The following is a 21,618-nucleotide window of genomic DNA, read 5'->3' as shown; positions in this document are numbered from 1 at the left end:
GTGAAAAAAGAAAAAGGTGCCACCCTCTGCGGAGCTTTTACTGACGGGGGCAGCGCTCCGGGTCTTCGGTGGCACCTTGGTGGCGGAACCTTCACTCGCTCCGTAGGGCTTTGGTGGCATTTCGGCAATGAAGTTCAGTGCCACCGAAGACACTCAAAGCGAGTGAAGGTCCCGTTGCCGAAGTGCCGCCGAAGACCCGGAGCGCCGCCCCGTCAGTAAAAGCGCTGCAGTGGGTGGCACTTTTTTTTTTTGCTCCTGGGTAAGTAAAATTAAAAAGGTGCCACTTGTGCTCAGTGGGGGAGCGGCTGCTCCCTCGCTCCTCCCCTAGCTACGCTACTGTCACCATCCCCCTGCTGTCATCAAATATCTGTGAAACCCACTGTCTCATCCCTTCTGGTGCTGGTCCATATACAAGATGACAAGCAAATACTGCTATCTGTTACTCTGACCCCTGCCTCATTTGTTGCAGAAGCTGGAAGGTGTGTAGTGAAGGAGGCAAGGGTTTGCAGGAACAGAAAGGAGAGTCTGATGGTTAAGGCAGTAGGACGCTGCCTTGGAGAATTGGATTCTATCCCTGCCTCTGCCACAGAGTCCATGTGTATTGCCAGGCAAGTAACTTAAACCAAACTTTTCACAGGTGGTCACCAGCTGTGTGCTCCTCCTTTTTTGTGTGCCTGGATACCTTGGGGTCTGATTTGCCAATGTGCTGAGTGCTCACAGCTGCAAACTAAAATCAATGGGAGCTATGCTTTGAACATATCAAGTACTATAAAATGATAAGTACTCTGTAAAATCAGCTCTTTGCTGTCTCATATTGGGTACCCATATTTACTGGGGATAATACCACCTCCTCATCTCACAGGGGGTTGTGAAGATAAATTAATTAGTGTTTGTGAAGCTCTGAGATACTACAGGGATGATCACCATAGATTACTTCCTCATGGGCTTTTTCACCTTTACAAGAGCATTTTAATAGTGTGCAGTAAATAAGGCTCTACTCTGAATAGAATACTGAATAGCTGCTCATTAAGTGAGCACCGTTCATTCTGTGCACCAAATGAAGCAGGGTCCTGTGGAAAAAATAGCATGTAATCACGTAATTAAAGACTGTATCACAATGAATACCCATGGAGGTGCAGAATAAAGGTTGCACAGGCAACTTTTAATCTGGCATTTTCTAACTTGAGTGCTTGACTTTGCAACCTTATTTTCCATATCTGATATTCTATGTAGTTTCTTATACTGATTTACTCCAGTTAGCTATGAGTGTAACTCCACTGATTTCAATAAAGTCACATCAGCATAAAACTGGAGTAATGCAGTAGTGAATCATGCCCAGAAGGTATAAACAAATCCCTCTTTTCATATTGGAAGGTGATAAAATGATGCTAGGAGCGGGTTTTAAAAATCAACTGGCTATCTGTATACAATATCCCTGTCCACATAACCTCTGTTGTTAAGTATACTAGGAGTTCTCAAACATTGTCATCATAATGTGGAACTTGTCTTAATAGATACATCAATTACGGACAGCATTTCTATTCAGGAAAGCACTTAAGCATATTAAGTTCCATTTAAGATAAATCACATGCTTAAGTGCTTTCCTGAATCAGGGCCAGGGAGACACTGTTTCATGGTCTCCTACTCTCCCATTCAATATCTCTTAACATCTTTGTGGCCACTACAAATGTTGCATACATGGGGAAAATGTGTGTATTACATTAGACAATTAAGAATAAGTGAATCATGATGTCTCCTTTCGTGCTTTGTTTCATCTGCTCATCCCATCTGTTCTCTTCCTCTCTCTCTCCAGCTGCCTTATTTGAGTGGAGTTGAGATCAGAAGTTGGCCCAATGTGGATTTATAAGTTTCACTGCACATGTCTCTGCATGTTTTTTAGGTCTTCCCCTCAGAATGATGGAGGTCCCCATCATGGCAGACTCACTCCTGAGGGAGGGCATCTGGTCATCATCTCATGGGGGGGTTCTATCAGGGATGGCAGCTTTGATTAGAAGCCCCACTGATGGAGTCTGCCTTGGCATGAGCTGTATCAAGTCATCTCTCAGTTGCACTGGCCAGACCCCCTTCTTAGCAAGCACAACCTACTTCTCGGGCTGCACAGACTACATGCAGGGTCCTTGGTAGAGAAGAAGCTGCAGGCATGTTGCCCCATCATGTCCCTTCCCTCCAGGTAACCCTTCCATCACTGAATGAACTTTCTATCACATCAAGCTCCATGTGTATGTCTTGAGATTATGGCTAGCTGTGACAGTCTTATTTGCTTTACTTATATGTGTGTTACTCTGTTCATGTAACTCAATAAAAACACTTAGTCCAAAAAGATTAAAACAATAGACTGGCTAACCTAGTGAGGAGGGCTTTAAACTAGGTTCGACGGGGACAGGTGAGCAAAGCCCACAGGTAAGTGGGGAACATGAAGACCTGGGAGATGGGTCGGAAACAAGAGGGAGCGTGGGCTATAATGGCAGAGAGAAAGGAGGGTCAGGGCAAAACTGGGAGGCAAGATCAAACCAGTATCTTAGATGCCTATATACAAATGCAAGAAGTATGGGTAATAAGCAGGAAGAACTGGAAGTGCTAATAAATAAATACAACTATGACATTGTTGGCATCACTGAAACTTGGTGGGATAATACACATGATTGGAATGTTCGTCTGGATGGGTACAGCTTGCTCAGGAAGGATAGACAGGGGAAAAAGGAGGAGGTGTTGCCTTATATATTAAAAATGTACACACTTGGACTGACGTGGAGATGGACATAGGAGACGGAAGTGTTGAGAGTCTCTGGGTTAGGCTAAAAGGGGTAAAAAACAAGGGTGATGTCGTGCTAGGAGTCTACTACAGGCCACCTAACCAGGTGGAAGAGGTGGATGAGGCTTTTTTTAAACAACTAACAAAATCATCCAAAGCCCAAGATTTGGTGGTGATGGGGGACTTCAACTATCCAGATATATGTTGAGAAAATAACTCCATGGGGCACAGACTATCCAATAAGTTCTTGGACTGCATTGCAGACAACTTTTTATTTCAGAAGGTTGAAAAAGCTACTAGGGAGGAAGCTGTTCTAGACTTGATTTTAACAAATAGGGAGGAACTCGTTGAGAATTTGAAAGTAGAAGGCAGCTTGGGTGACAGTGATCATGAAATCATAGAGTTTGCAATTCTAAGGAAGGGTAGAAGGGAGTACAGCAAAATAGAGACAAATGGATTTCAGGAAGGCGGATTTTGGCAAGCTCAGAGAGCTGATAGGTAAGGTTCCATGGGAATCAAGACTGAGGGGAAAAACAACTGAGGAGAGTTGGCAGTTTTTCAAAGGGACACTATTAAGGGCCCAAAAGCAAGCTATTCCGCTGGGTAGGAAAGATAGAAAATGTGGCAAAAGACCACCTTGGCTTAACCACGAGATCTTGCATGATCTAAAAAATAAAAAGGAGTCATATGAAAAAGGGAAACTAGGTCAGATTACAAAGGATGAATATAGGCAAACAACACAGGAATGCAGGGGCAAGATTAGAAAGGCAAAGGCACAAAATGAGCTCAAACTAGCTATGGAATAAAGAGAAACAAGAAGACTTTTTATAAATACATTAGAAGCAAGAGGAAGACCATGGACAGGGTAGGCCTACTGCTCATTGAGGAGGGAGAAACAGTAACAGGAAACTTGGAAATGGCAGAGATGCTCAATGACTTCTTTGTTTCAGTCTTCACTGAGAAGTCTGAAGGAATGCCTAACATAGTGAATGCTTATGGGAAGGAGGTAGGTTTAGAAGATAAAATAAAAAAAGAACAAGTTAAAATCACTTAGAAAAGTTAGATGCCTGCAAGTCACCGGGGCCTGATGAAATGCATCCTAGAATACTCAAGGAGCTAATAGAGGAGGTATCTGAGCCTCTAGCTATTATCTTTGGAAAATCATGGGAGACGGGAGAGATTCCAGAAGACTGGAAAAAGGCAAATATAGTGCCCATCTATAAAAAGGGAAATAAAAACAACCCAGGAAACTACAGACCAGTTAGTTTAACTTCTGTGCCAGGGAAGATAATGGAGCAAGTAATTAAAGAAATCATTAAATTAGAGCCCTATGCCTCTCTCCACTGTGGAATGTCAGAGTTAATTTTTGATTCCCTTAAGAATCTAGATACAGGTTACTGAGCTGAATTCACTGGCACTGGGGCTCCCCTACTATGAGCTGGAATCACTAAGAGCTGAAATCACTGAAGAGCTGGACTTGCTGAGCTGAGAGCACTGAGCACTGTGCTAATGAGTGGGGGAGCCTGAAGCAATACCGTGGAGCAGAGCAGCTGGCAGAGCGGAGTGGAGCAGTTTGTGCAGCCACTGGGTGAGTGGAGCTGAGCAGCTCGCGAGGACGGCCGGAGCAGATCACAGAACAGCTGGTGGACCAGAGCAGCTGGCAGAGTGGAGCAGCCCACAGAGCCAGCGGAGCTGAGCTGTTTGTGGGGACAGCTAGTGGAAGCAGAACCCCACGAAGAGGCTGGGCAGTTGGCCCCGAACCACGTAAGGTGCCCCTTTCTACCCAGGCTGGGGAGGGGGAACCTCTGCAGAGAGACTCTTGAACTCTGGGGCTGCACTGACCCGGGACAGAGACTTTTGGACTGTGGGACTTTTGGGACTGTGGGTGCTTTCGGGGTTGCTGGACTCAAGGGCCCAGAGAGAAGGACACAGCCCAATTTGCTGGTGTGGGTCTTTGCTTACGGTTTGACCTATGAACTCTAGTTGAGGTATTTTCCCAATTTAATGCTTGTTGTTTATCTCATGTAATTAAACCTTTTCTGCTACACCAAGAGTCTGTGCTTGCGAGAGGGGAAGTATTGCCTCCTTGAGGCAACCAGGGGTGTGTGTAAGATTTTCCCAGGTCACTGGGTGGGGGCTCGAGCTGGTTTGCATTACGTTTTGGGGAAGGGACCCCTATGTATTGAACCCGGCCCTTGCTGCTATCGTTTCAGCCTGGCAGAGGGGTTACACATGCGTCACATGTTTTAGAATCACTGTAGATTTGTGGAACAACTTGGCTCCTTCCACAGCCAAGAACACATTTCATAATCAGACACACTGCAGATAACAAGCAAAAACTTGACAATGCAACCTGAGGCCCTGATTCTCCTCTTCATTACACCCAGTGTAAATTGTGAAAAGCTCAGTTGAAATTAGTGGAGTTATATGGCTATAAAACCGGAGTGATCTCAGTATCAGGACTTGATTTGTAAAGCTAACAGTATTTCAGTTAAGAAAAACATGACTTCTTTCCCCTATATATGTAAATAACTGTAAACAAACAGTATCAGAAAAACTGGTTAAAGTGCGTTTTTCATTTACAGTGTGTCAGTTTGAAACATACTTATAAAAAAATCCTTATAAATCACTTTTGAAGTGAATTAAGTGTTTGTGAAACTAGTTGTGGACATTAGTTCAGCTCCTGTGGCCTCTTCAAGCCTTGATTTCTTTGCTGAAATTGCCAGTAAGGATGCTGCTAATTATTGCCAATTTTTTTTATGTGCGCACCTGCCCATTGAGAAACTCATTTCACATAGACCATAACAGATGGTAACAACATTCATTATCTTTTGTCTTGGCTGACATTTGAAGTCACCCAAGTGAATGGCTCTGCGTCCTATTATCTACTGAGCCATCTAATGCCCCAAGAATCAGATCTGTAAAACAGGACCCTATTATAGTTTTGGTGGCTCTAATGTTCCAGGGTGTTGATGTTAGGCCAGTTAAGATTTATTATATTGTTCCTCATTGTTAGGCAGTTCCTCCATCTAGGTAAGTAGTGGGACAGCCGTAGCATGGGCGACTAGAGGCCTGAGTGGTGAAAGGATGAGTGGAGCACTGGGGGTTAAGAGAAATGAGGACTCAGCAAAGACAAAGTTGCTGTAAAAGGAAAGAGACTCTGTCCAAGCAGAAGGGAAAGAACACAAGGGTGCAAGGGGAATGGAAGGAAGTGGAGAAAGGAGACTGGCAGAGCAGTGGCTGGAATCGGAGAATCAGAAGCCACATGGGAGCAGGAGGGAAGGGTAGAATGAAGACTGTTTTTTTTCCCTGTCCCTCTGTTATGTGTTTTGTGACAGCTGCCCATGTGGGGCACTGACTCACGTGTGTCCATTGCATGTTTTCCTTAATGAGCACAATGATCTGATCTGGGCAGGTTTCCAGCTTCTCTCTCTGCACTGTCCTTTCCATTCCTTGGGCTGGCTCGTTAGTCTGTGTTACATCACAGGAGATGCCACCATTCAGCTCTGACTGATCTATCTGCTGCTGGGTTGGGGGGTTTCCCTTATTAAACAATGGCCCTGGCAACCAAGCTGTGTTGCTGGAGTTGCTGCCTTCTGCTATATGTCAAGAGCTTTAAATATTGCCATTCTCTTGTCTGGACATGGACCTGATCCAAAAGTGACTGAAATCAATAGTAAACTTTCCATTTACTTCAATGGGCTTTGGACCAGGTCCACAGCACAAACAATGTGACTCCACTGTTTAGATGGCCGGGCACCCATCTTTTCCCCTTCCTGAAGGATGATTGTCACAAGTTAAGACAGGGCCGCCCAGAGGAGGGCAAGTGGGGCAATTTGCCCCAGGCCCCGGGCTCCGCAGGGGCCCCCACGAGAATGGCTGAGGCTCCCTCCCCAGCCCCAGCCCAACCCCGTCTCTGCCCTTCTCCTGGAGCCTCAGCGCATCCAGGAGCATCCCTGAACAGCGGTGCAGCGTGGCTCTGGTGGGGCCCCTGAGCTCCGCCCCGCTCAGAGCCGTGTGGTCAGGGGGCGGGGCTGCGAGCTCCAGGCTGAGCTCAGCTCCCTCCCCTCAGCTTGGAGCTCACGCAGCTCTGAGAGGGGAGGAGCTCAGGGGCCCCGCCGGAGCCACGCTGCAGCTATCGAGGGAAGCTCCTGGATGCGCTGAGGCTCTGGGTGAGGGGGGAGCCGAGGGTAAGGGGACAGGGCCAGTGGGGGGAGGGGGTTGGCCAAGGGGCAGGAAGTCCTAGGGACAGTCAGGGCACCGGGAGGGGGCAGAGGTCGGGGGACAGGGAATGGGGGGGTTGGATTGTGGGCATTCCGGGGATCTGTCAGGACTCAGCGGGGGGGGTGATGGATAGGGGTCGGGGCAGTCAGGGGACAGGGAGCGGGGTGGGGTGTCCCGGGGTGGTGGTGGTGGTGGATGAGGTCTCTGGGGGACGGTGAGGAGACAAGGAGCAGGATGGGTCGGGGATTCTGAGGGGGGCAGGAAGTGGGCGGGGGTCAGCTAGGGGGCAGAGCCAGGCTGTTTGGGAGGCACAGCCTTCCCTACCCTAAAACTCATTCAGCAGTTTGAGGCTTGCAGAAGAGCCAAGCTGTTAGCTTTTCCATTAGGGCTACCCTCCCTTTCACTTCTCAAATGCCAAATTATAGTCTATATGTAATTTCAGTGCCATAGGGAGATTCATGTCAGGGGAGAGTAGCTTCATTTAAAATTAGCCACTGGGGGAGGGATCACATGAGAAGAGCAATATCCTTCCCAACCTTACCAAGGGAGACCCCCCGCTACATTCCCTGAGGCTCCAGAAGGGTTAATTCAGTGGTTCTCAAACTTTTATACTGGTGACCCTTTCACATAGCAAACCTCTGAGTGTGACCCCCCCCCTTATAAATTAAAAACACTTTTTTATATATTTAACACTATTATAAATGCTGGAGGCAAAGTGGGGTTTGAGGTGGAGGCTGACAGCTCGCAACCCCCAGTAATAACCTCGTGACCCCCCTGAGGGGTCTTGACCCCCAGTTTGAGAACCCCTGGATTAATTTAATTTTAGCACCCTGTGTCCATTCACATGCACGTGCTATTTTGAGCATTTCAGTTTTGACAACATAGGCTCATCCCAGATTCTGGAACAAGCTCAAATGCTCAGTTCGTGGAGTATGTACATAAGCTATACTAAAGACAAACCCACAGTAACCGTCTCCAGTTTGTGAGGGACCCCATGGAGCCAGTCTCTAGGAAGCAGATAAATGCTTGGAGGTTAAGTCCATTAATGGCTATTAGCCATGGGTAAGGAATGGTGTCCCTAGCCTCTGTTTGTCAGAGGGTGGAGATGGATGGCAGGAGAAAGATCACTTGATCATTACCTGTTAGGTTTACTCCCTCTGGGGCACTTGGCATTGGCCATTGTCTGTAGACAGGATACTGGGCTGGATGGACCTTTGGTTTGACCCAGTATGGCTGTTCTTATGTTCTAACCTAAATGAACCCAAAGTTATGGAGACAGATATGAGTCAAGGAAGCCAGCAGAGTATCAGAAACCTGGAAAAATCTCTGACTGGATGGGCTCAGGCGTTTGGTCACAAGCTGAGGTGGTTCAAAAGTTTTGGATTTTTTTAAGCAGAATTTTTTTATTGTTTCTTTAAACAATCAAACACAGCAAGCAGCAGATATTTGGCCACACACTTCTGAAACCCCAAACCATATTCAGGTTTTGGCAGACTAATTTCAGCTTTTCAATTAAAAAAAAAACACAACAAATTTTGAAGGAAAGCAGACATTGTCAGTGATTTTTTCCCTGGTTTTTAAAAACCCCTAGTTTTCGATCCAGAAAAAGTTTTGATGGAAAATATTTGTCCAACCCTTTTAATGAGCTTTAGTGCCTTTTAGCGCTAGCTGATGCTGAGAACCAGTGATACCTTGTAAAGAAGTTTTCTCAAAACTGGGTTTGTGCTGAGATGCAGAAGGTTTATTTTTCCCAGGGCCGCCCGTGGGTGCGGAGCAAGTGGGGCCCCCACGAGAATATCGTATTGTATAGTATTGCAATTTTTTTTATGGAAAGGGCCCCCGAAATTGCTTTGCCCCAGGCCCCCTGAATCCTCTGGGTGGCCCTGAGTTAAGAACATGAGAACGGCCATACTGGGTAAGACCAAAGGTCCATCTAGCCCATTATCCTGTCTTCTGACAGTGGCCAATGCCAGATGCTTCAAAGGGAATGAACAGAACAGGTAAGCATTAAGTGATCCATCTTCTATCCTCTACTCCCAGCTTCTGGCAATCAGAGGCTAGGGACACCCAGAGCAGGGTGCTACATCCCTGACCATTTTGGCTAATTGTCATTGATGGACCTATTTTCCATGACTAAAGGACTGATGGATGGACTAATGGACTTTTTCTGTGCCCCGGCAGCCACCTAATAAAGACTGGCTTCCAAACATTACAAATGAGGGGAGAAAGAAAGTAGAAAAGAAAGAAAGTAGCAGAAACACCTCACTGTTTTAGCACTTTAGTCCACCTCAATTTCCCCAGCTGTAAAATAGTGATAAAGATACTGAACTCCTGTGTAAAGCACTTTAAGATCTACTGATGAAAAGCATTGTATAAGAGCTTGGTATTACACAAATACACCTCTACTCCACTATAACACAGTCATGGGGAGCCAGAAATCCCTACCGTGTTATAGCTGAAACCCTGTTATATAGGGGTAGGGGTGGCAGGGCTCCAGCGGTGATTTAAAGAGCTCCAGGCTCCAGCTGCTGCGGGGAGCCCCAGGCCCTTTAAACCGCAGGTGGAGCCCTGCTGTCACAGCCCCGGGGTAGGGGTGGCAGGGCTCCAGCGGTGATTTAAAGGGCTTGGGGCTCCATGCAGCAGCCGGAGCCCCAGGCCATTTAAGTTGCCGGCAAGCCCCACTGCCGCAGCCCCAGGGTAGCGGCGGCAGGGCTCCAGCAGGATTTAAGGGGGCCGGGGCTCCCTGCAGCAGCTGGATTCCCAGACCCTTTAAAGCGCCGCCCGAGCCCTGCTGCTACCGTGCTATATGCGAACCTGTGTTATATCGGGTCGTGTTATAGTGGGGTAGAGGTGTATTAGCAAAAATATATAGTATCAGAGGGGTAGCCGTGTTAGTCTGGATCTGTAAAAGCAGCAAAGAGTCCTGTGGCACCTTATAGACTAACAGACGTATTGGAACATGAGCTTTCGTGGGTGAATACCACGTGCATCCGACGAAGTGGGTATTCACCCACGAAAGCTCACGCTCCAATACGTCTGTTAGTCTATAAGGTGCCACAGGACTCTTTGCTGCTTTTACAAAAATATATAGAAAATGATCAAAGCTCCTTTCCACAGTGAATTTTAAAATAATACATCAATGATCAAATACAGCACTACATAAGAGCTAGGTATTATTATTACAGTCACAAAGTGCTATAGCAGAATAATAAACATCACGGGCCAGATTTTAGCATCCGCTCAGAGTGGCACAAAGGAATTAAACTCTCACTTTTGCAAGATTTCTGACCAGCTCTATTCCTGGGTGGTCACTCTCAGGCTTACAGATATCTTCCATGTGAAATAATAATAATAAAGAAAATGCCTGCTGTAATCAAAATCATTAAAAAAAATCATCTGGTCTTTTCAGATAAAGTGAGGGTCAGCTGGAAATAACATTGCTGAATCTGCCCCCATTTCAATCAAGTCAGATTTCAAGGATAAAGGTTGTTGCCAGCTGGCTTGTGTAGGATGGGCAACATCTGGGAAGATGTGAATTCTTTGATCACTGGATATCTGCACTTTTGTTTTCTATGCCACCTCAGAGCACATTCCCTGAGACCTATTCTTGCAAAAGTGACATTTAAAGAGTGAGAGGATTTTTTTTTTTTTGGAGAGCCTTCAGAGACAGTTTGAGAACTTAGATACTTCACAGGAACGAGGGAAGCTTTCAAAATCCCCAGGTAAAGATTCTTTCACTCAGAATTGATTCAAGTAAAGGGAAAATATCAACGTTGTCGTCAGTCTCACCCCTTTTAACAGGCCCTGATACTGTCAAACTGAAAATCAGCTGCTTTTCTAACATCGTAATGTGTTTGGGGCAAAGAATTCCTTACCAGTTTCCCCTGGCTGAATTCTCCAGTGCCCAGCTCAGTTACTCTGATGGGATACTGCAAAGAGATTTTAACCTTTGCATTCATAATAGTAAGAAGAGAGGAGGGAAATTAAGTTAAACTGGGACTCGTGACATCTGGTTTCTATGCCTGACGCTGTCACAGACTTTCTGTATGATCTTGCACAAGTCAGTTAGCCCCGGATTCTCCAATGAACTCCACATGGAGCTCATTACATGGCTACAGTTTAAATTTTCTCAATGCTTTAATTCCCCGTCTGTAAAATGGGGATGATAATACTTCCTCCAATCCTTTGTCTGTCTGGTCTATTTATATTGTAAGTTTTCACAACAGAGAGAGACTCATGTACGTAGAGCACCTAGCATAATGGCAGATCTTGGTTGTGTTCTCTAGGGCACGCCCATTTTAAAAATAATAAATCATGACAATAAGTGATAGTGGTTTGGTTCAGGCTTCCCTCACATCCACTTTATCTTCTCACCCATTACAATTTAAAAGCCATTCATTACAGAGCTTTTTGATCATCTAGCGTGAAAAGGCGGCATCCAAATGCCATGCACACAGGCTTGTGAGATATAAAAACTAACTTGACGGATAAGATGAGCATGCAGAGTACAGCTGTGGAATTTATTTCCTAGAAGAGCTTCCGCTTGGTGGGATCAAAAGTGTTTGCTTGATTATGAGATTATTTGGCATTGGCTATAGGATGGTGGATTTCTAGTCTTGGGGCCTGATTTCGATCTCACTCACATTGGTGTAAATCAGAGTAACTCCAAAGGTGTACGTGTGGTCAGAATCAGTCCTAAGCCCTGGGGGTTCTGTCAAAGTGGAGCAGCTTTGACTTACAGCCAAGGCTCCAGAGGAACCCTACCAGCAGAACTGAATCAACATCCTCCCCAGTGTTTTGGCCATGCCTCCTCCCCATCTAGCCCATTTGCTGAATCAAGTTACATGCATTAGGCTTATTAGATTTTGCCCTGTATCATGTTTTAAAAGGCCTTTAAAAAATCAACTGAGAGAGCCTTCTTTTTTTATTGTCGCTTCACACAAGTGTGCACATTCTCTTTCAAGGCTATAGCTCCACAGAGTTGTTTATTAGTCTCCTTTTTTTAGGCCTGTAATAAATATGCAAGCAAATTTGAAGTTGGAGGATTATAGAAGTTCAAGGCAGCACTTCCTGGAGAATGAAGTTTGTAAAGAGCAATAATTCACAGTGACAGCTTAAAATGTCAGCTGGGTGAGCGTCAAGGACTGCAGAGAGCTCTACAACACTGTTAACCTGAAATATTTTTGGAGAACTTTCCATGTTTGGTGAAATGTCTGCAGTGATTTACATTTTGTCTTGAAGGAATGAGTGGAATTATTTGCTTTGTCTGCCTCTCAAGCCCTTTTGGCCCATTTCTGCAGGATGCTTTTCATGTGCTGATCGATAAATTTATGAATTTCCATGTTATCTTATCTGTCTACTTGTGACCCCATTTCTCACTGTAAAAGGGCCATCTGTGATCCCATAACCTAACTGGTGGGAAAGTTCACTCCATTTGCTGACATGGAGAACTGTTTTGAAAAGCATTTATAAATCTGAATGGTGCTGACATTGCTGGTCAACTCAATATTGCACTTTATAAAGAAGGCTGCGGGGGAAAATTCCCACCGCTGGCAAGAGACATGTTTTCATAGATTCAGAAAGAGTCTAATTATTGGCAGGTTTGTCTCAATTTTTTGATTTTGGGAAAAAATAAAAGTCATTGGGTCAGATTCACAGTGGGGCCCAATATTCCCATATCTGGGTGCAGCTGAGGTGGAAGGATGAGCGGGGCAGGAGGCACAAGGTTAACAGCTATGGCTCCCTGAATCTAGAGCCAATGCTATGCCAGTCCCAGTGCAGACTAGAGCAGTGGTTCTCAAACTTTTGTACTGGTGACCCCTTTCATACAGCAAGCCTCTGACTGTGACCCTCCTTATACATTACAAACACTTTTTATATATATAACACCATTATAAATGCTGGAGGCAAAGCAGGGTTTGGGGTGCAGGCTGACAGCTCACTACCCCCCATGTAATAACCTTGCGACCCTCTGAGGGGTCCTGACCCCCAGTTTGAGAACCCCTGGGCTAGAGCATCTTGGGGTTTGCTTTAATCTGAAGTGTCTGGTTATGGCCATCGAGGGGCCTTGCGCCAGCCAGGAGTTATCAGAGTGCAGAGTTGCCATCATCCCCGCCCCATCTCCTGCAGAGGAGGCTGCAGGGGAGTAGGGAGGGCAGGAATGATACCGGAGCAGGGCAAAGGGACTGCAGGTCATTCAAGAATTGGGGGTCTGTATTTCTAGAAAATGATTAAAATGAAAAGCTTGAGACTATAGTCTATGGCGATGTAAAGAGGGGCACAAGTTACTTGGGCATGCAGGGGCCAAAGTAATCTAAATTTCAACAATATGGTATTAATTGGTTGTCTAAAAAGAGATAAAGGTTAGCTACCCCAGAGATGGAGATACCTAGATTGTGCACTCTATGGGGCAAGGGCTGTCTTTTTCTCCTGTGTTTGTACGGTGTCTAGCACAATGGGGTCCTGGTCCGTGACTTGGGCTCTGCAGTGCTACAATAATACAGATAATAAAATACAACAACAATAATACACAGGTGTGAATTGGAGGGGCAGGTGGAAAGCTAGAAAAGGAGGTGTGACCAGTGGAGAAGATATTACAGGGACATGTCAAGGGGAAGCTGCAACAGCAGCACAGGCAGTGGCCTCTTGAATATGTGCCTAGACTCATGTGCTGGTGGATGGGGCTAGCCCATGCAGCCGCCTGTGCTGCCACAGCTGTCACTGTTACTGATCTAGCTAGACCACAGCTAGCTCTAGCATGCCTACATGTGCTGCAATCCCACTGTCCAACTGCCGGGAAGACACGCCTTTGGGATAACCTAATAGCTGGTACAAACTGAGGGGAAAGTGAGGAGGAAGTTACATAAAGCAGCCCTCACCTACACTTCAATTTACAGCAAATTTCTGAACACAGATTTTTCTGCTCTTGCAGGAAAGTTTTCTCTGAAATGAAACAACATTTCATTATTGAAAACATGTTGTATGTAACATGAACCTGGTACCTTTTATATGGGGGAATATAGTGAAATATGGGAAATTTTGTTCATCATCAGACTTTGATACAGTATACTGTTAGTATATGATCCGTACGTACACGGCATGTAGTAATATAACATTTTGATATTTTTCTTTTCTTAATTTTATTAAATAATTATCTTAGTATTATGCCTTTATCAATAATTATATTTTTGCATGAGGGTTTTCTGTGCATATAATTGATATTTAATAAATGAGATACTATATAGTTATTATTAAGATTTTTTTCGCCATACATCGCTTATTTTCTAAATGATTATAAAAGTGCTCCGAATTAACAACATTGGAAATATATTTTCAGTGTTAATACATTTTTAATACATGATGATATATGGAAGAATCCCATCTTTCAATCTATATTGTACAGGGTCCATAGAGTGAGCCTGGGTTATGGGCCCAATTCACTGCTGCTCTACACCTTGTGCTGTCATTTGTACCAGTGCAAAGGGAAGGCAAATCCAGTCTGAAAAACTACTAAATCAGAACATCTTTCATCCACTCTGCACTTTGCGCAAGTGTCAATAACTACAAGGTGAAGGCAATGGGTTCCTTGCTCTGCAGACTGAGCAGTTATGAAGGCAACTTTTTCTCTCTCTGCCTCTGGGTTAGCTGCTAGCCTGTCACTCTTGCTGCTTGCTCTGTCATCATGCAGCTATCCTATTGGCCTCAGGAAGTCAGATCCAGCACACTAACACTCCCACAGTCAGTCGTCACCTTATTCTGCTCTCCCACCCACAGTGCCCATTCTGCAACACCTAATCCCACCTTGAATTATACCCTTAAAAACTAACGTGTGCAGGTGAGTTTGAGTAGCACACTTCTTACACCTCCACTTCTCATGGAGTGCTGTGTAGAGCTAACACTTGTTGGGTCAAGTTCTGTCCTCACTGTAAGTAACTCCACTGATTTCCCTGCGGTTACTCTGGATTTACATTGGTGTAACACAGACAGCTGAATGTGGCCCAGGATTTGAAACTCAAAGCAACTGTTTTTAATTAATAAAAAAAAAACAAAAAACAACCCCACCTGGTAGGGGTTTGATAACTTTCAGGACAAATTTACAGGACAGTGTGAGTCTAAGTCAATGTAACTTACACCTTTTTGCTAGCCTCCTCAGCCCACAATTTACACCAATTTAGTCTGATTGATTTCCTTAGTCTTGCAAACACTTTTGAATGTGTAACTAACTATACAAATCCTCAGAAAGTGGCCTACAGGATCACACACTGAGGAGGTGGAAGAAAAGGGTGTAGCCGGAACAGCAGTAAGAAGGTATAAGCTAAAGCATGTACATTGGCACATTGGCATGTAAGCTGCACCAATCCTGACTCCTTCACATCCACTTACTGCCTGTGTAACTTGCACCATCTTACTCATCGCCTCTGAATTTGGCTGTGTCTTTGGAAATTCCAGTCAGCCGGTGACATGTTATGTTTGACAGCACTGGCCAAACTATTTTGGATACAAACAGGTGGCTATTTGGAATTCAAGATGTATAATGGCTAACTGTTTGGGTTCCTATGATATCCAGAGTAAATGGGGAAATGAAAGACCATCAGTGATGCCAGATTCACAAATACCAAGAACGGGGACCTCCTGTTACATGTACAAAATTACTTTTGAAAATAGTTTTCTCATTTCTGAGCTATTTTAAGTATATTATATGCTGGGAAAAATTCTATTGTCCAGCAGCTCAATAATATGTATTGAGGAGTCAAAAAGAACTCTCTTAGATTTCCCTGGCAAAATAATTATCTTCCACGTAACCACAAGAAAATGTTCTGAAGGAACATTAGTGATCAGATCAGAATTCTAGCCAACACAGAAATTATTACACCTCTCATTACCAGCTCTTGAGATGCTCTTCTGCTCTGGGTCCAGATTAATTAAATACACATGCAAGTTTGAACTTTGTTGCTACCTTTTGCTATTTCAAGACTTTCCTAGCCAAGAAGAAAACATCAGGCATGCCAGAGGGGTCAGGATTACAAAAGATTAATCTCCTTGTCATATGACAGAGGTCAATAGGCATTGACTCAAATGACTACCTTAAGAGCAGATTTTTCTACAGGTGAATCACTATGAGGAGATTCTTGCAGACCTTTCCACCACTATAGCTCCCTTTTCCATTGGTTTTCATATGGGGGGAATGATCTGGGCCAGAATGGGTAACACACTCAGTTTTGTATGAAAAGGATAGATTTGCTGATATCTGTTCTACATCAGTAAGAGGGAACATATATGGAAGGCCAACATTTTCAATACTGAGGGCTCAAAGTTAGGCCTGGATTCATAAAGGTACTTAGGCATCACAGCGCCTAACTTTTAGGATCCTAGAAAAATCACAGGAACACACTGCAATTCACAAATCCTGAGTTAGGCCCAAGGCTCCCCATACAAGGAATGGGAGTAGATAGGCATCTCAGACTGCAATTCACAAAACTAGGCAGGGAGCTGCCTAAGGTAGCCAGCGGAAGAAACTGATGGGTGAGTGCTAAGGCCAACCCCTTCCACAGAGATAAGCACCCACGTTCAGGATGCAGGGAGGGCCTATCTCTGCTAATGATTCGTAGTCACAAACCTTGTTTGGAGTTAGGTGCCTAAGGCTTTGTGAGGAGGAAGATCTTCCTTTTTAACTTTTAGCACAGTGGTTCGGTTACTCACTTGGGGTGTGGGAGACCCCTGGTTCAAGTTTCCCCTCTGCCTTATGAGTGCCCAAACCATTGCGCTATGGTATATTCTCATGTGGAGCTCCTGTCTCCTGCTGCAGCCGCTGCATTCTGGTTAAATAATTAGAGTCATTAGGGAAGTGGGATTGGATCTTGGGTCAGTGCCTGACTACTAAGCTATAAAGTCATTCTCATGCTTGTGCGCTTGCATGCATGCGCTCTCTCTCTCTCATTATTTATCAAGAGTGCGACAGCTGCAACGAGAGAGTTGAGGGAGCCCCACATTAGAATATCCCAAAAACTAATTATTAGGGCACTCACCTGAGAGATGGCAGATTCTTTTTCAAATCTCTTCTCCTCATCAGGTAGAGGAAGGACTTGAACTGGGGAGTCTCCCATATCCCAGGTGAGTACCCAAACTACTGGGCTAAAAGCTATATAATGGAGGGTCCCCCCTTGCTGTTTTGTGTGAACTTGCCAGGGGACCTGATCTGGTAGGTTGCCTCTGAATACATCTACCAGATTGTGCCCCATACGCAAGTGAGGTATCCCAATGCCTATCTTTTCCCAGTTTGTGAATCACTTCGGGGCTTAGACGGGAGACTAGCATCCATACACCCAGAGGGAGGCAGCACTGTGCCTGGCCAGAGGCAGAAACGTAGGCATCTAGGGAACTTTTTACTCCAAAAACGTAGGCATCGAGTGAGTCTAAGGGTATGTCTATACAGCAAAGAAAACCCCATGGCTAGCCTGTGTCGGCTCAGGCTCAGGCTGCGGGGACATTTCATTGCTATGTAGATTTCTGGGCTTGGGCCGGAGCCCAAGCTCCAGGTCCTTGCAGGGTGGGAGGGTCCCAGAACTCAGGTTCCAGCCTGAGCCCAGAAGTCTACATAGCAATGAAACAGCCCCACAGCCTAAGCCCCGTGAGCCCAAGTCAGCTGGCATGGGCCAACCGTGGGTGTCTAGTTGCTGTGTAGATGTACCCTCAGTGCCTACAAGGCTCAGCGGGAGTTTTGTGAAATGTAGTAGAGCCTAAAATGGGACTTAGAGCCTAAACCCAGACTTAGGTTCTGATGTTTGGGGTTTAGGCACTTAAGTACTTTAGTGAATCTAGGCCTAAGTCCCTGATTCAGCAAGGCACTTAAATATATGCTCAAGTCTCACTGGTTTCAATGGAACTTAAACTCATGTTTAAGTTCTTTGTTGAATCAAGGCCTTAATTACATATATTTATATATCTTAACAAGTCGCCACACTTTCTGGGTGATGAACAACGCACAACTTTCAGCGAATTCAGTGGGAGTTGCAGATTGCTCACCTTTGAAAATCAGGCCACTTTTATTTTGGTGCCTAGCTTTTGGCTACAAGTTTAAATAATCTGGCTTTAAACAAAACCCTCAATAGCCTTTGCAGGGTTGTTTAGGTCACTCATTCAGTCACTCCTGGACTTCATAAAAGCTATAATTTGCCACTTTGTGGTTAACAAACAGCAGGATTCTAAGTCAACTAAAGGACTGACAGCTGCGAAGTGACACCAGTTTTAATTGCAACCAAATGGACGTCACAAAGAGCCTTCCATATGGTGCTCTGTAGTAATTTCATCACTACCAGACTTTCTTGGCTATACTCTGCGTATTGCTGTCAGCTGGAAAGCTCAGATGTCAGTGCTGTATTTCTGGGAAGAAATTAGCAGTGATGAAGAAAAGTCAAGGTTTCCGGAGGTTAAGGCGGTCGCTTTAGGTGCTGAATGTTACACCAAGTCTCCACCAAAGGAATCTGTGTGTATTTATCCTCCCGTAAATTATGGTCTAATAATTAATGATCTGGGGGCCTCTTTTCCTGACTTGTGACCCACAATACATGCCTATAGAAAACTCAAGGGATATCTGTAATACCTTGGAAGGAATAAAACTATAATCCACCATTTAAATGATCCTTTAATGCCAGATTTTGTAAAAATTATATGTATATTTTTGAGATCTTAATTATTTTGATTTATGAAATATTTTCATAGCACAAGCCTCCTGAGATATATGAACTCCTGCAAGCAGCTGCAAACCAGCAGCCAGGGCAAGGCTGAAGTTCCCAGAATATTTTGATTTTTTGGGGGCATTCTTATCCTGCGTTAACCAGTTAAAATGAGAAGAAAAGAGTCTCATCATAGGAAGCTCGCTGGGCTAGGAGGGTAGGCCTGATTCTCAGCATTGGGCCGTCATGTACATCTGTTCAAAGGTCAAAATGGTAGAGCCAGACCATCATCTGCATAACTCCATTGACTTCAAAAGAGCTATACAGTACCAATTTACACCAGGGAAGCATCTGGACCACAGAGCTTTACATCCACTTTCCAGTCACTTTGAACAAGAGTTAACGACTGCACAAGGAAGGAGACAGTCAGGCCCAGTGTTCTGTGAAAGGTGCCATATTGCTAGTCTGGAGTCTGAAGTCCTCTTTACCCACACAAGAAGTAGGAATAGCGCAGAGAGGGGCAATGGAGGTGTGAGTAGTGTAAGATTCAGATGTAGGAGTCTTCATACCCAAATCTGAATCAAATTATTGCACTTCTACCACTCCCGCCCCAGGAATTGACCTACTGTCTGCTCCTTGCCGGTTCTAGAACTCTCTTTCTTGTAGGGTTGATCTACATGCAATTTCTGTACCCCTAAAACTATATCAGTTTGTAAGATGATATAGAGGTACAAAAATGTGTCTAGATCAGTCTTTCATGTCATCAGGATGACTGCCTCGTGGCTTGCAACCCCCTCACTCGCTACTTCTTTGTCCCCTTTTGGGGCACAGTGACCACTACTTAATCCTTCTCCTTATCTTCAGGAGATAAACCCACAAGCTGCCTTGGTGTGTTTCTTGGTATGGCTGCTGTATTGTGAGGAGTGGGACTAGAGAAAGAGGCTCAGGTTTGAGGAGGGACCTAGTTTGCTGGGACAGCTAGAACTCAGGAGTTCAAGCTGGTGCCCAGGCCACTAGTGGACACACATACCATTACACATGTAATCCCCACTCAATAAAGATTTTTTTCCTGAAGCTCTGCCTGCCTGACACATCATTTTTTGCTAATAAAACTTGAGTCACCTACTTGGGCCTGAATTTCAGAGGTGCTTCTTGTGATGCAGAAACCTGTTGGTGCCAACTGGCAGAGGGCACAGCGATCCAGGGATCCCCTAGATTCACCAAAAGGGGTCATGTAGGGTCTTCTATTGAAAGCATGTGTCACACTGATTGTCATGATCATTGCGAAGTGTGTGTGCAGATAATGTGTAAGGAGTTCTGTATGTATACTGGAAATTATGTTCTAAGTTCACACAGGTCACCAGAAGATGATAAACAGATTCTAGGAAGGAAGGGAGGACTAAACACTTACCTCTCTGGCAGACCATTGTGTACTGTATACCTCCAGGCCAACTCAGTCAGTGTAAAAAAACCCAAAGCAAGGGACACACTTGGGGTATGTCTACACTACAAGACTATTTCGAATCAACTTAATTCGAATTTGTGGAATCGACCTTATGAAGTCGAAGTTGTGTATCCACACTAAATACACTAGTTCGACTGTGTGAGTCCACAGTAACGGGGCCAGTGTCGACTTTGGAAGCGGTGCACTGTGGGAAGCTATCCCACAGTTCCCGCACTCCCCGCTGCCCATTGGAATCCTGGGATTTCCCCCCAATGCATGCTGGGGAGAAAAATGTGTCGAGGGTGGTTTTGGGTAACTGTCATCATTGAACCGTCAATCACGCCCTCCCTCCCTCCCGCCCTGAAAGCGCCTGCGGGCAATCTGTTCGTGCACTTGTCTGCTCAGTGACAGCGCGGGCGCCACAGCACTTTGAGCACGGATCCCGCTGCAGTTATGGCCGTTGTCAACTCCTCGCACCTTATCGTCCACCTCTTCCACAGTCAGCTGCTGAGAAATAGGGCTACTTTTCAATGGTGCTGCGAGCACTGGTGGACCATGGGGGACGTTTTACCAACATCAACGTCGGGTGGCCAGGCAAAGTTCATGATGTGCGTGTTTTCAGGAACTCTTGTCTGTTTAGACGCCTGCAGGAAGGTAGTTTCTTCCCGGACCACAAAATAAGTCTTGGGGATGTGCAGATGCCTATAGTGATCTTCGGGGACCCAGCCTACCCGCTAATGCCCTGGCTCGTGAAGCTCTGTGCAGGCGCCTTGCACAGCGACAAGGAACTCTTCAAGTACCAGCGAGCAGGGAGCAGCGTGACCTGTGACTGTTCAGTTTCTTTACAGAGAAGCTGAAGCTGCCCCTGTTTCTTTACCAAGTGACTGTTGACTAGCATCTGCAGTTACATACCCCGCCCACCCCGCTTCCCCAACTTCCAACACACGTTTAAAAATAAAATACATGTTCCACTGTAACTTTACAAAGGTTTCTTTATTGATGACTTTGCGTTACAGGGTTGAAACCGGGACACGGACTATGCTGGGTAGGGTGTGCGGTGATGTAAAGACCACCTGTAAACTCGAGGAATGACAGGCTCCTGCTCCCAGAGCGGTCTGCAGTGCCGGACTGGATGTTTCAACGGAGCCTGCCATCCCTCCTCTTTGGGACTCTGTGTGCGGGGGCTATGTGGCCTTTTGGCTGGGGAGGACGGATACAGATTCCTCTGCTGCGTGGCTCTGTGGTCCAGGACCAGGACCGTTGCATGAGATCTGTAACCCCCCTCCCCCGCTACAAAGTCACGTACCCCCCACCCCACAGAACCTGCAAACCACCTCCCATACCGACCAGGGTGCGTACTGACAGCAGTGTGTGTGTGACCTGCTGCTGATCCTGCCCCCATGTCTGTACCCTGGTAAAGGTGATTGTCCTGTCAAATTACCAACCCCCTTCCCCCCCTTCAAACACAGTCTCCTCTAAAAGAACATGACGGAAACAGTAATTAA

The sequence above is a fragment of the Mauremys mutica genome, chromosome 1 (assembly GCF_020497125.1).
Source record: "Mauremys mutica isolate MM-2020 ecotype Southern chromosome 1, ASM2049712v1, whole genome shotgun sequence".
Classification (NCBI taxonomy): Eukaryota; Metazoa; Chordata; order Testudines; family Geoemydidae; genus Mauremys; species Mauremys mutica.
The sequence above is the reverse complement of the archived record's forward strand: the minus strand, read 5'-3'. Positions refer to the sequence as shown.